The 9,736-nt window shown below is 37.4% G+C and overlaps 1 long non-coding RNA gene across 1 annotated transcript in view; it reads left to right on the top strand.

The window, feature by feature from the left end:
• The first annotated feature begins 156 nt into the window (after positions 1–156).
• The window catches only part of LOC145233707 (uncharacterized), a 29,087-nt gene continuing 19,507 nt past the window's right edge, over positions 157–9,736 (top strand). The window contains exon 1 of the long non-coding RNA XR_013861167.1: positions 157–252. This is a non-coding gene — a long non-coding RNA (uncharacterized LOC145233707). The remainder of the gene's footprint in view (positions 253–9,736) is intronic.

Raw genomic sequence — 9,736 nt, 5'->3', positions numbered from 1 at the left:
CAGTAGTTTGTACACAAAGTTAGATGACTGAGAAGTAGCATTTTGGTATGAATCAGATATTTACTGCTAACTGTTTTTGGTTAAAAAGTTGTCTTATCAAAAATGTTGGATTGACAAAAACTGTTTTTGTCATGTTTACTCTAGTAATAGCGGTAGTTTAATTTTTTGTGCAGCTGTAAGAAGTACATTGGATTATGCACTATTGAAACTAAAGCCACATCAGGCCGCCATTAAAGTGTTGTTTTGTCTCAGGTAAGCTCAATTAGTCCGCTTAAAATATGTCTTAATTTGGGATCCGCATTTTGTTAAATCCAGATTGTTGCTCATGTGTTAAGATTAAATTCCTAAATCCACGTGCACACATTTCAGTAAAACGTTTTAAAGGCGCGCGGGCGTTTCATGCTTCTGGCAAATAAATTCCTGCACTTTTTAATTGCGGTCCATGGCTGTTTTTTTGGAGACTGTTTAAAAGCGTTTAATGTTCAAGCTAGAATAAAATAAGCTGTACCTACTAGCAGCTAATATCTTATCAATTACTGGTCTGGTCTAATATAAAATACGTAATTTTGGATGTTTATAAGTTTCGGTTTCAAATTATAGTGTTGCTACAATATTGCTTGCCGCCGTTGGTAACAAATTTTATAGGCCAGCGGACCCCCAACGCAATTTAGTCATGTTATGTTTTTTTGTTTCCTGCATTATACGTTATTATACTTTCGCTTATAAGGGCAGAATTTCGTTGGGGCTCCGCTGACCTATAAAATTTATAAAATGAGTCCGGGACTACAAAAAGGTTGGGAACCACGTCATATCAACGTTCACAGTCCCTCAATCTCAATAAAGTTATGTACTGTAGCAGTCAATGCAACGAAGACATAAATTTTCTGGTGTACAATACTTGCACAATTATAAAATTGTATTGTTAATGTGTGTTGTGATGTCACAATGGAGTAACAATTACAAGTTTTCCTGATCCAAGGGTTTAATAACAGTTTGCACTCATATACAGGATTGTAAAAACGGTTTGGGAACTTAAAAATATTGTACTGTCGTTAATGCTACTACAAATGTTTGCCTCCACGGACCCCCTGAAACCATCTCACGGACCCCTTGGGGGTCCGCGAACCCCAGGTTGGGAACCACTGATTTATGACTTTATTTAGTCAGAAGTGGGCAGCCACTGACCGCTATCAAAGACAATATTGTTAGTTTTAACGCGCTGTACACTAGGTACGTTTTCCAGCCAATCGGGTGTTTTAAGTTTTGCTTTACAAATGGCGTAAACCGTTACAATTTTTGCAGGAGCGGCACTAAAAAGCATATTGTTTTAGAAAAATGCTTCATCTCATTACCGCAAATTTATTACATGTGCACTAAAGATAATATGCCAACGTCCTTTATAGAAGTGAGTTGTTCATAATATAAGCGTCTGCAAAATGTGTTGTGCGCTGGTATTTTTGATGCTTATTTAATATCAGTTTGTTTTTGACTTGTTTTTCAAATATGAATTAGCAATGACACTTTGACCAATCATACAATGTTTGTTAAAACTTGTGTCCAATTTGAAACGTGTCAAAACGGTTTGTTTGCAACATAGTACTTTGACTGGTTGTGAAATAATTTTGTTTAAATACCGCTAGGTGGCAGTAGTGATCCACAGTTTTAGGTAGATGTTTACTGTGCCCGAATTCAACCTCGATTTTGTATCTGTTGCCTTTCTTTGAAGCCAGAAAGTATTGATGGTAACTTGCGATGACAGGCTTGTTTATTTTTTTGTTATTTTATAATGTGTTCAAGTTAAAATTGCATCAAAATGATGATGATATTGTAAAGTTTTAAACATGATAGTTAGGTGACATTTTTTAATTACTTTTTCGATTGAATCGAAGTTGTTTTTTATGTGCGTATCCAACTAACAAAGTAATCCTCTTGACGTCCGACGTTACCTAGATTTTACCCCTAACAGTAAAATAATTCAACCCAACTCAAAAATGTGTTCCATTTCCTTTTACGTTATGGCTTTGAAATGACGGCATTGACATGAACTTGACCTTTAAGCGTATAGAGGTCAACCAGAAATTGTTATCTTTTCTTAAAAAACGGAAATTGCTTCGTCATGGTATTGACGTGAACAAATTACTTTTTGACCCGCTTTCTGTTATGTTAGATGTGGAAAGTGTAATAAGTAACAAAATTGTTAAAACTGCTTTAACGTTTCTAGTAATATTGTAAGGAACGAATAGATTGACTGGCATTTTCAAATTGCATCAAAAATCGGTTTCCGCTTTCTAAAAATGGACGCAAAAGCGCTTTTAAGTTACATTTCCAACTTGGGAAACATTCGGATTATGAGTAAGTTTGATTCTTAGCACCAATGAACATCTGAGCATCGCAAAAACAACATGGCGTTCCCACGCAAGTCACGGTTAAGTAACGGAAATGTCTTAGCCAGTGGACAAAAGGCGATAGGTTTGGTCGATATTGTTAGCGGCATTGAAGGTGACTCAAAAACAACAATATTTGTTCAATACTTAAAAATTCTGGGTCCTATGAAGAAAACGCGAGGGTTATGGTCCATATATGGTGCACTGGCATTGGATCATTATACGTATGACAACTTGCACCCTAAACGCACAATTACTTTTAACTGCTATGTACGAAATTAAGCACTTTTGTTCAAAAAGGTGTAGGCATCGGTTAAACCTACAAAAACTGATCAATTTTAAAACCGTGTCCGTTTGCTGTGACGTTTGACCTTTTCATGACGTGCGAAGAAAGTAGCGTGACCTCGTTGCGGGGAGGTCACTCATTCAACTGACTGACGCACTTTCAACCGCCAATGGTCGTGAACCCGAAGCTAGGTAATTTTACGTCGACGTCGTTCGCTGTACCGCTTGAGTAATCGCACTACATTACAGCAGACCACCAGGGGTGTAATATTTCAAGAGGAAGTCGTTTAGAGAATCGCAAAAAATGAAAGTTTATTTTGTAATAAAACCTCATTACGTTGTACGTAGTTGCGCTAGCCCTGAAAGATATGTGCGAATAATTTGCAATGTTAAAAAAATATTTTTGCAAAAACACCTGACCTGAACATTTCATTAAATCACAGTAACTATAATGATATTCAAACAAAATTAAACAATATCATAAAAAAACCTATTAAAATATATTTGGGTACGGTTTTGTTGCGTGGGTAACTTACGCATTTATATTTTTGTCCTTTTCCGGGACGGCCACAATTTGCAAAAAGAAATTCTCCGAAATTTTTTTGCAAAACGACACTGCCTGACAGATGTTTGCAAGCCAAGCCGCAAACCCTTTGTGACGTTGTGCTGCCATTGTCTGTGCAGTATTTATTTGCATCCATTGTAAAAGATTTTCTCATTTCTTGCATCCGCTTGTTACGATTTTGCACCAATTTGTGGCAAATTTACTATTTTTAACACGCACCAATTACGTAATGTTTTTATTTTAAATTTTGGGTGCCTATTAAAAACAATAACTTCTATAGCATATGCCAAGTTACTACTGTAAATATTTTTGTTGTGCAAACAAGTTACTTTACATAACGTTGATTTAATGAAGTGACTATAATTTGACGCAAAACTTTATACAAAAGGCTACAACAGTTACTGGTATAGATAGGCACCCAAAATTCGAAAGAAAAGCAATAAGTTAGTGATACATAATGAAGCCGGTGCCGCATTTAAAAATGTAACTAAAGGTCGCTATAAATACACTTTACGTATGTTATTTTCTAAACCAATAAATGACCAAATTTGGCCTGCGACGCTGCGTTGTACGCTGTGGCGTAGAGGCGACGCATAACCAAAAATTCCCAAACATTAGATCATCACGTTGCCCACTGAAAAGATGTGCTTTTCTCAAAAGTGAGATTGATCGACCTTCGACACGCAACGTCGTTTACGTCACATTAGCCCGCCTCATTGGTTTTGGATGTTGTTAGATGGGAAATATGTGGGTACAATAGCCGCATCTACTGCCCATAAGACAGCCCACGCAAGGTGTCGATTTTTAAATGTAACATGTTTTACTTGACCGGGAAAATATGACCTTCATATAGCGACGTAACAGGAGTTGCGCATTCAGGTCAAAGACGCCCTAAAATTCGCCCCCGTTAAAAAAATCGTATTGTTATGCTTGAAGCTTCAGGTTTGGTCATCTTTTAAAAAACAAGCCATGTCCATTTTTTGCATTGTTTCTTTATCAAAGTGACATTGTTAAACGGTTTCGTCGAACAGCAAGGATCCCGAAAAGCACATGGGTTATTGAGTCAGGTGTCTTGTTATTCCAACGATGCTTGAAGTGTGTGGAGTGTGTTTTGCCGCAGGTTTGCAACCGACCGTCAAAAACCTGGCGGGAAATAGGGTGAACATGTAACAGTAATTTACGAGTTTTTCTCCGTCATTTTGAAATGACAATACGGCGCTTTTGCTACATAGTTTTGTTTTATACAGCAAATAACTTGTTTGTGTATCTTAAACATTTTTTTGCTTATTACTTCTGTCTGTTGGTCCCAAACTTTGTTTTATTATCTGAGCTAAATATCAAAACATTATGGTCGCAAGGAGTCGCATAAAAACAATTAGTTAGCAAAAGAAAAATGCTCAAAACTGTTTTGTGTAACATTGATGGCAAAACGTTTTCCATGGCTTCGACCAATTTTATTCTTTAATTGACACGTTGGATAGAAATTGCTTTTCAAGAACAATTTATTTAATACAAATTTGAGGTGGTTTGCTAAATGTTAAACTGCAAATAAAATGTTTTTCACCAAGAATTTCAAAACAATCATACACTTCCATGTGTTATTTCAGGGTTCCGAGCCATTAGGTTTGTTTGGGAAAAATCAAAATGCCTACCAAAAACCGCAAGACCCAAAATCCAGGGATATGTTAAATTATTTCCTACAAACTCTCATGCTTTTGTCATCGAAAGTTATGAGTAATGTAATTTGTCTGTCGTTAGTCTGAGCTCTCTCCTTTATCTCCAAAAACTTGTTTGTTTTCATTTTTTTCGAATTGTCTCAGTACTTTTTACCGCTATGGGAGCTATGGAAGAAATAAAGATTGATTTATAGCCATCAGCCATAGTTTGCTATCGGAAATGTTTAAGGGTATGAAATAATTTGAGGTGTTAAAAAAATTCCAAAAGGAGTCATGGTAAAAAAATTAAACAATGAAATGAGGGCGACAGAATTCTTCATACTCGCCTTGTGTATCCCGCATTGAACTCCCTGGAAAACTGGGTGGTTATTTGACTCTAGTGTTGTCTTTACGCAATTCTAGTGTTGAGGCTGTTACGCAATTCACTAAAAATGTTCCTATGTACCTGCAGTGTAAAGTTTTTTGTACACTTAATACGTTTTTTTATGTACTACGTCATTCTGTAATGATGTCATTTGCAACTACCGTCCTTAGAGTCTAGACCAGGGGTGGGCAACCTGCGACCCGCGGGCCAAATGCGGCCCGCAGAGGAAAAGGTCGTGCGGCCCGCAGAGGCGTTCGAATTTGAAATGTACTGACAAACGAGTCCAATTATTTTATATTTTTGAGCAGATTAATGCGCCAGATGCTATATTTCTTCGACCAGACAATATGTGGCTGGAATCAAATCCAAATTTAACTTGTAGCTAAGCATATTTGGTAAGTAACGAAGTAAAATCACCTTGTGTTATACCCAGGTGCGGCCCGCGATCCAATTTTGGCTATTGTATTTGGCCCCACAGTAATAAAGGTTGCCCACCCCTGGTCTAGACTAGTGATGCACCGAAGTTTCGGTTGGCCGAAACAATTCGACCGAATACGCTGTTTTTTGATGTTTCGGTGTCGGCCCGAACTTTTTTAAAAATTCGGCCGAAACCGTACTTTTTGATTGCATGGAATTAATGCCTAAACTATCATTTTCGCCAATACAAACCATCATAAATTAACTAATTTTTGTGTCTATAAAATACGAGCCACGTTGTCTGCAAGTATAACAAGTTTAGTAAAGCTTCCACATTGTGAAAGTGTTTTTGATTTGTCATAATTCAATTCAATCGCATTAACGACACAAGTTTCAGTTGAAAATATCCATAGAAACGGGGATTTTAGGTTCGGCCTGATTCGGCCGAAATTATTCGGCCTCGTGGCCGAATGTTCGGCTTCGGCCCAAACTTTTTTAGGCGGATTCGGTGCATCACTAGTCTAGACTATTATCTATTGCCAGACAACGTGGTTGCGTAATTGCGTTATATTGCGAAATCAGTGTGTGTCAAATAATTTTAATGGTTTGTATCTCTCGAGAATAATTAAAATGCCTCTTTGAGTTTACCTTTGACAAATTGACATTGAGTAGAGGAAATCTTTGCTGTACACATTACAATGATTAAAAAACACGCTTTCCGAAGAGACAACGGTTTGAACAAAAACATAAACCACAGCGTAAAATCTTTTTAACTAAATGTTTGTTTCACCAACAGAAAGCTTTGTTATTTAGCCGATGTCTGCTCCAAATATCAACTGCCACACTAAAACGCCTTTTTTGCGACAAGGCATTGATTGACAAGGACTCGAAAGGCCACGAAACGTTTTTGTCCTCTAAAATGTTCAATATTTTTTTAATTTTATCGAACCCACTTTGCATTTCAGCAATTTTCCGCGCGATTATAAGTGAAATCTTGACACGTGCGTTTCGTATCCTTGAAACGACCTTTAGCGCCGAAGCAAGTTATTGAACGCACCGTTGGTGGTACATTCGTCTTTGTAACTTAATGAATAAAATATATTTCATTTATTTCGATGTCTGCCCAAAATTGAAATGTTGAACTTTAGGTAAGGACAGTCGCGTGGGACCTTTTCGTTCATAAAGGCCACGTAACTTTTGACTAACACTGGTATAGGGCGCATAAACTAGTTCCTAAGCTTATAGGACAGTGGTTTTCAAACTTTTTGATTTCAACTACCAGGAAATTTTCTCGAGTAGAACTCGCGGTCTAAGCTGAGTACAATGTTTAAGTTAAATTGCATTTCACCTAGATTTGCTTGGTTACACATACCAATGCTCTATTAGTAGTTTGTGATATCACAGACAAACCTAAGACATTAAATTATGCACAAGCAGTTGCTATAAGAAGCTCTAAATGAAGCTCTAAGGCAGGGGTCGGCAACCTTTTTTGCACTGCGGACCGGTTTGGAACTGAAATTTGTATCACGGGCCTACAAATGTTCAGCACTGAAAACTAATTACAATTATTACAATTACAACTTTGATTCAATGTGAACCTTAAACAAGTTTTATGCGGCCCGGTAACAAACCCTTCGAGGGCCGCACATATTGCCCCAAAAGGCCGCATGAGGCATAAGACCGCAGGTTCCCCATCGATGAGGTCGTATTAACTAACAATGCAGACATATATATTTGTCGATATTACAAGGTCAGTTCGATAATGGGCCAATGTGCGTCATTCTGATCCCATTAGCCGTCAGTGCTGCAATGCACGTTGCAATAAGTGCAAATTCTCGCATGTGATTTAATAGGAGCAACAAAGTAGCAAAGCACAAAATGCAAATGCAAAATCACTTTGTTCGGTGCAAAAAGATTTTTAAAATTGTTTAGCTTGGTGTGTTCAAATCGGTAAAAACAAACAGTGCGCAACTGCAATTTGTTGAAGAGCGAAAATGTGTCAACAATAAAACAGTATTGAAATGTCATAACTTTGTCCAACTGCTATAGCAGTGTTCACCAACCTTTTGCGACCCGCTTGCAATGCATAGAACAAGTAACATGTAGAAACCTACGCTTCTCTTAAATATGGTAACTTGTAATATTAATTCCAGCTTCGTTAGCACACAACTTAATAAATATTGTTTGGGGTGAGATCTTTTAGTAACATTTTGGATATTAAAATGTACTGCAAGAACATTTGGAATATTATATTTTATTTAAGGTTTCTTTTTGTAACAAAAGCTTCGTTATGCGATCTAAATGTTTTTGTATGTCCCTTTTAAATGATAATTGTTGCGATATAGCGATAAATTTCGGGGTGAGTTTGAACTGCCATTTGCACTTATCCCTATCTATTTATGGTAACATTTTGTAATGCTTCGCCTCGCGGTCTCCCCTGAAGTAGGCTGCAGCCCTTTGGTTGGGAAGCGCTGTCTCATAGGTCAGGGGTCGGAAACCCTATTAGCTGAAAGAGCCAATGAGTCACGTATTTTGAAATGAATTTCCGTTAAAGTCATACAATATATTTTTGTTTCGAATGTGATTAATTAAAAAAATACCAATGTTGTTTTGGTCTTATCTAGTACCCAATTAACTAAAATACAATTGAAAGTCGTTTAATGAAAGTCACTTTTTACGATATTGGGTTCTTTAACTGTAGTGGACTATTTACAACTTAACCCGTACTTAATCCGAATATAGGCCGGCAAGTTAAGTCACCGAATGAACTAATCAATTTGGTACACGAAAATAAATTTGGCAGGCTTGGCAGACACAAAAACGTTGCAGAATATACGACTGCACGCAATAATCAATACATTCTGTGCGCATGCAAGTTGTTGCAGAAAAAGTAAATAGCAGACCAAATGGGACAAAATTCAGTCTTCGAACGTATAATCTGGCTTCAATTTTATCAACTATGCTCAAACCCGTATTGGCTTAAAAGTTTTGTCATTTTGGCGCTTTTATTGCAATATAGCGCGTTTAGCGCATTGGTGCAATTTGCTGTACAACAAGATCATATACAGCAGGGGTGGGCAACCTGCGGCCCGCGGGCCAAATGCCTCCCTTGATTAAAGATTGTGCGGCCCAAAGATGCTGGATTGTAAATGTACTGGCAAACGAGTCCAACTATTATATTTTTTGAGCGAATTGATGCACCCGATGCTATTTTTCTGCGACCTGGCAATTCGTGGCTAGAATCAAATGCGATTTTTACTTGTAGTTAAGCATATTTGGTAAGCAACAAAGAAAAATCACCGTATGTTATACATGTGCGGCCCGCGATCTACTTTTGGCAATTGTATTTGACCCACAGTAACAAAGGTTGCCCACCCCTGATTTACAGCTATCGTACAAAAACAATAATCATAGATAAGGGTAACTCTTTGATATTCTTAACAACCTCTTTAAACGTCTCATACCAATCAGCGTAAAATAGACAATGTTTGTTAAATATGCGTTAGAAAAAAAGACCATAAAACTAAAGACTTGTGTAGTTTCAAGTTCTCAGGCTTATTGTTTGACAAACTTATTTCGTGGGTTTTAAGTCGTTTTGGTTTCGGTGGTAATGTTGGTATTTCAGGGATTGTGTCAAATCATCCGTAACTTTTGGGTTTTGCACGCTTGCTCAGTTTTAAAGTAATTATAGAATAGTTGTCTTGAGACGAAATATGCACAAACAACCTTTGGACCCTGATGTTAAAAACATTGCCGAGTGGTTAGTCAGCGGGCCGGTCTTGTTGGTTGGAGCTTGGGAAGTTTTATTTTGATAGACATTGTCCACATTTGTGCCCTAGTTGTCACATTTGCTTTGATATTTCACTTTGACAAAAAGCAGGCAAACCCACTGGTTAATGTTTTTGAAAACTTGCTTGAGTACTTTAATATTTAAGGGGTGTGTATTGCTTTGTAGTATGCAGCCTCATTTTTTGTAGATGTTTATGTCGATATTTCAGACAAATCGGTTCTTACAGTTATCCCTTAGCTTCGGGCCTGATTTGGG

The sequence above is a fragment of the Phallusia mammillata genome, chromosome 6 (genome assembly GCF_965637545.1).
Source record: "Phallusia mammillata chromosome 6, kaPhaMamm4.hap1.1, whole genome shotgun sequence".
NCBI classification, from domain to species: domain Eukaryota; kingdom Metazoa; phylum Chordata; class Ascidiacea; order Phlebobranchia; family Ascidiidae; genus Phallusia; species Phallusia mammillata.
The sequence above is the reverse complement of the archived record's forward strand: the minus strand, read 5'-3'. Positions and strand labels throughout refer to the sequence as shown.